This window comes from Pinus tabuliformis, chromosome J (assembly GCF_031772625.1).
Source record: "Pinus tabuliformis cultivar Carrire ecotype Pingquan chromosome J, CPIR1, whole genome shotgun sequence".
NCBI lineage: Eukaryota > Viridiplantae > Streptophyta > Pinopsida > Pinales > Pinaceae > Pinus > Pinus tabuliformis.
In genome coordinates, this window is record NC_142295.1 from 1,467,187,506 (window position 1) to 1,467,193,505 (window position 6,000).

The 6,000-nt window shown below is 35.2% G+C and overlaps 1 pseudogene; it reads left to right on the plus strand.

Annotated features, from left to right (window-relative positions):
* The first annotated feature begins 1,069 nt into the window (after window positions 1-1,069).
* On the plus strand, window positions 1,070-5,593 carry LOC149232898 (uncharacterized; annotated as a pseudogene).
* The last annotated feature ends 407 nt before the right edge of the window (window positions 5,594-6,000 follow it).

The following is a 6,000-nucleotide window of genomic DNA, read 5'->3' on the forward strand; positions in this document are numbered from 1 at the left end:
AAACCCAAGAAACCTCCACAGGTTTCCAAGGTCTCCCAAAATCAAGACAAGGCCAAACAATCACAACCAACCCCCACAATCCTAAGCAAGACTCCCACCACCCTTTCTTCCTCCCCCCTTCCCTTTTTATACCCTCCTTCCCTTCTCCATCTCAACCACCTCTCATTAATGTCATTAACTTCTCATCCATCCTTACAATTGACTTCTCTTCTCCCAAGTAAGCTAGGAGTACATTTGGAAATGTGACATGAATATAAAATTGAGAATTTAATGGGAAAGGATCATGTCTTCTCCCAAGTAAATCTGAAAAGTACATTTGGGAATGTGAGGAGAATATATATATATATTGATAATTAAATGGAGAGGACTATGTCTTCTCCCAAGTAAATGTGAGGGTACATTGGGGAATGTGAGATGTAATTACATGGAGAGGACCATGTCTTCTCCTTAGTAAATGTGAGGGTACATTGGGGAATGTGAAATGAATATATATATATATTGACAATAAGATGGAGAGGACTATGTCTTCTCCGAAGTAAATGTGAGGGTACATTGGGGAATGTGAGATGTAATCACATGGAGAGGACCATGTCTTCTCCTTAGTAAATGTGAGGGTACATTGGGTAATGTGAAATGAATACATATATTTTGAAATAATGGAAGGAGACCATATCCTACCTAATATTCAATTTGAGAAGGTAAGTGGGGAATTTGAATAATGGAAATCATGAATTTTATATTAGACCAATATTTCTCAATATTTTCAGATAATGTAAGCATTAACAAAATTTGTAGGATAAGATTTAAGTGGGGCATTACATACACCCCTCCTTTAGAAAACTTCGTCCCGAAGTTAGAATGAAAGGATGCAAGGTGTTTGAAAGCATAGCAACCAGAGAGAGTTATAGCAATAAAATCGGATAAGTCCGACAATGACATTTCTTCCCACCAAGAGTCTCCAACTGATCTATACCTTCCTATCCACCCTGGCCTACTTCTATTCTCGCCCTATCCGTCCCCTGCTACCTTATCAGTGGCAAAGGCCATACTGACCACTGATAAAACCGACATGGTGGGAGCGTCGAATGCCTCGACCGAACTTTCCCCAGCAGGCACCTGGTAATCACCATCACACGTCTAGGGGGAGCATTCAGCTGTCCTCCCCATGATTCCAGGTTTCGGAGGATACATGGTGGGAAACACCTCCACCCCTCCTTCAGAGCACAGACCACACTACAGAGCTGGTTGGACTTGTCATCGAATAAGCCAGTCAGGTCATCTTGCCACCTATCATTTTCATTTTACTCACGTCATAAGAGTGCATATCAAGTAGATACCAAATGTAATAGAACAATCTACATCGTACCTTTCCTCATTGTTCGTCTCAACCTTTCCCAATGGAATAGTAGATCGTGGTTATCATATGGTTCTTTCCAACCTGTAGTTTATTTCTCATCCATGCATATATACAACCACAAAATAGATATAGATACATGATCTTAAACATCATGTTTATTAAGCCCAATGTCCACGTGTCAATTTTTGTTGTTCATACTGTAAATAAATCTTACATCCGATAAATCATAATTTCACTAAGTCATTGATTAGATAAATTGTGTCTATATAAGCCTATACGATGCAACAATAACTCTGACAAGTCATGCACTAGATAAATTGTAACCAAGTAAGTCACACATTTGGTCATACATCCAACATTTCCATCATCAATACCAAAAACATCAATTGATTTTCATGTGTCCAGCCAAATGTGTATAACGTTCATAAATAACAACATGGAACTGCAAAATAGAACCTTAACATAGGTGGCTATCTACGTTAAAAGGGGGCATCATAAATTTTCATGTGACATCCTTGTGGAACCCTTCAATAACAATTAGATTTGAAATAGATTCAACTATCCATCATGGAAAATAGCATTTGAACCCGGATATCCTATAAGGTGGTACCAAACCAAAATAATGGCAAGCAACAGATTAGTGCACTATCAATTCCACTAGAAGGTGTTAGTATAAGTTTTATGCATATAATTTCTTTAAAACCTTAGTGAATATAAAAGTCCCACTCTTCCAATTTGATGGTTTTTCATCTTCCAAACCCTTTTATTTAATCTTGGAAATAAATGACTCAAAACTTCAAAAACTATTTCCAACATGATTTTCATACTTTATTTTTTTGTAAATTGAGAGAAATGTCCTCTAAATGCCAAAAGGTTCAAATTTATTATATATTTAATCATTGTTTACTAGTACTAAAACAATTTCATGATATATAATGCAGCTCACAATATGACCAAACAAATGAGAAATAATTAAATGAACGGAACAATTCCCTTTGCCCTGTTGCTATTAGTATTTCCCTTCTAAATGGCACCACATCTCTAAAGATGCCTACTCCTTTCACAAGTGGCCAGTGACCACAAAAGTTGTGAAGAAATTTGAGGGTCCTTTTATCCAAAACTAGAGACACATTATTTTTCACGACATTTTTTATTCAACGCTAGAATAAGGGTAAATGTGTATTCTAATATTTTCATTGGTCTTTTATTGACTAAATAAGCTTTCATTCTAAAATCCCAATTTCTCTATGAACTGATCTTCTTATTGAATTTAAGATAATCAAAACAACTATCATAATAAGCATTACACAAGTCCATGGTATTCGATTTATGTTTTCACTAGAAAATTCCACCAACCATAGAATAATCATTAACGTCACATATAGGATATTTTGAACAGGACCTTGAATGATCGAGAACCGTTGATTTATGTTATCCATTCTGATAAGGTAATTTTACACTCTGGGTTGTGCCCTACATTGGCTAGCCCAAGTTAAGGTAGTTTTTCTTGCGCTTGTTAGTAATTGAGCAGCATAAAGAGTCATTTTCCTAAATGATTAATTTGAGACCTTTAAGTGTCAATTGCGATGAAGTATAATAGTTAACAGAGAAAACTTTTGATGTCTCGGTTTGTAATTTGTTTTGAAAATTTCCATGAAATATTCGAATATTACATCTCTGGCCAAATCAATAATATAGATAAACCAATTGGGTTTAGATTTTAGTCTGCTAGTTTATTCTATTGGGAACACCTGCCCTTTATTCCCAAGATTTATTTTCATGAGAAATTTTCATGCGTACTGCTTATAGAGTGCATATTTAAAAACCTGCGTAGTTCTGTCCACTTTCTTATAGACCGTTGAAGATTCCATCCCGATATTTCTTGGGTTTGAGTTATTTTTCGTGATTCTCTTTACTGAGCATTTTCTCAATATCCAGGCAGTTAAGTATATTGTTCATTAATATTTATAAATTTCTTAGATTCTGTTTCTTTTGGTAGTTGCCAGTGACCTGTAGTTGCAGTTGAAAGCATGCTGACCATAGATGCCTTTCGAGTTCTAGAGTAATACATGAATATTTATTTTTGTATGTTAAATGGTGGACTTTTAGCACGATATTGATTTATTGAATTGTTATTATTTTCAGGAGGAATTTGACACTTATGATCCCAAGGCACTTTGGTTTTTGAAGTTGCAGTTCTTGAAGAAGAGGTCGAAAATCATAGAAATTGTTGCAGCACGTGATATTGTATTAGCTTTGGTCCAATCTGGTGTTTGTGCAACATTTAGCAGGGGTGAGAAGATAGACATGTTTAAGAAGACCATTTTCTTTCGAAGTGTTAATTATGTGGCTGATATTCTCTTCGGTTCTGTAAGGTGGTTTCTTGCTACTGTTTGAATTTTTGTTCTGCATTGACAGAGGCCAATAAGAAAATATGCTACTTGAATATAATCCTAGAAGAAGTGCTACACAACCTCTTTTATAATAAGAACAATGATTCTCTAATCACAATGTCAATATATGCCTCGGGTAATTTCAGTTCACTGAAATGCAGAACAACACCCATTGAGTATGTTTTTCTTTGAATTATTCTGATCCAAGTTTGTGAATCATGAACTTCAAGATTGCTTTGGAATATATCCAATTGTATTTAAGCTTTGTGCAACTTGAATGATAGATGTTTTGGTAATGACATGAATCATGAAAATTTGCAGGTATATTCGGAGGGGTCAACCAGATGCAGGCTTTGCCTTATTCGAGTCCGAGCCATTGAAATGGCCTGGTTTTGTAGATTTTGATGATGTGAATGGAAAATTTCTTACCTACTCTACCCAGGATGGGTAATCTTGGCATTTATGTGAACAACTTTTTGATGCATAGTGTTTTCGTAAAACTTTACTAGATCTCTTAATTTTGTTGCGGTGTTTCTGATGGTTTTAGCATCTATAAGGTGTTCGGCTTAAAGAACTACACATTATTGTATTCAATATCAGATGAACATGTTCAAGAGATAAAGATCAAGTAGAGATGATATGATCTACTTTATCTAAGAGATTGTAAAACAGAGCTCAAGTTCCTTTGAAATGGATATTTCAACAATTGTCAATCTTAGCAATGATTAGACTTTGTGAATGGACCATTGTTCTTACATTGATTTCCAGTAAATCTTCTGATCCATTATTCTCTTTTCCTTCTTTTTTTTTTTTCCGTTGCCGACTAGAGGACAACCCAGGGATAATGTTACTAATATTCGACAGGGCCAGTGGGCATGTTCCATTAAATTTTTTTTATCTATAGAGGATGGCATTGTTTTAAAAGCATTTAATCACCTATTGCATTGCAATAAGAAGGTTGACTTTATTGAGCAGTTCAATGAGAAACTTCTAGTAAAACAAGAAAATGAGAACCTACAAATACTAGATGTGGGTTGTGTTTTCTCATTAACCCCATTTTTTTCTTTTAAAATCTTAGTTTAATGATTTTCCAATTATTGGTTTTTTTTGAAATGTTGACCTATATTTCTGCATAAAGTTCTATCTGTAAATGCTGCCAATCATTGTGGCAGGTTCGCAATACGCAATTGACTGAAGTAAGCAGGGCAGAGTTCTTGACTCCTTCAGTGTTTATTTTTCTTTATGAGAATCAATTATTCCTGACATTCCGCAATCGTACAGTGGCTGTATGGAATTTCAGAGGGGAGCTGGTTACCTAATTTGAGGACCACTTGCTATGGCATCCTGATTGCAATACAAATAACATTTATATTACTAGTGACAAAGATTTGATTATTTCTTATTGCATGGAACTTCCTCTTTCTGCTGGAGCAGAAGAAAATGGTAAGATATCCCAGGCCTCAACTTTTTTGTTCAGCTACAAGTTGTAAATTTTCTATTGCTGAAAAGATTTACTTTCTTATAACAGCTCTTATTTTTCTTTATATATAATGATTGAGATGTACCTGGGAGTTTGCAGTTGGTTTTATAATTATAAGCAACATATTAATTGGAAAGTGTCTGGTGAAGATTCGTGCGAATGATCCAAATGTTCAGATTAGTCCTAGAAATCACCCAAATGCCTCTACAATCAGAAGTACTGTAGAAAAAGCACTTGAAGACATCACTGCCTTATTCTACGATGAAGAGCGGAATGAAATATATACTGGCAATTGGCATGGCTTGGCTCATGTCTGGTCTAACTGATTAATGTCTATATGTTGTGCATATCCAGTCAATCATTCACTGGATTTTATGTCGAAATCTCAAGCACTTGGCCTGAGAGCAATGTTGCTAATTGATCGAGTGTTTGGATTATGCTTCTTGATAGCAAGAAATATGGAAGTTTAAGATGCTTGATACACAGTGATAGAGAAAGGAGCTCGTGGCAACATAATTCAAATTATGAAAGTTTTGATTCTTCACATGTACAACTGACAAGGGTGTTTGATAGGTCACTTGTCTGATAATATGACTCAATGGGTAGGTGCTCAAATTGCAGGAAATTGAGATTGATACAATAGATAGTTTAGTCTCCTGTAAATCTGTATTCTGAATTGTAATTGACCCTTACCATGCAAGGGTCTCTAATTTAATATTTTCTTTATTTTTTTGTAGAAGACTTGTTTTCACATGTGTTTTTAAAGCTCT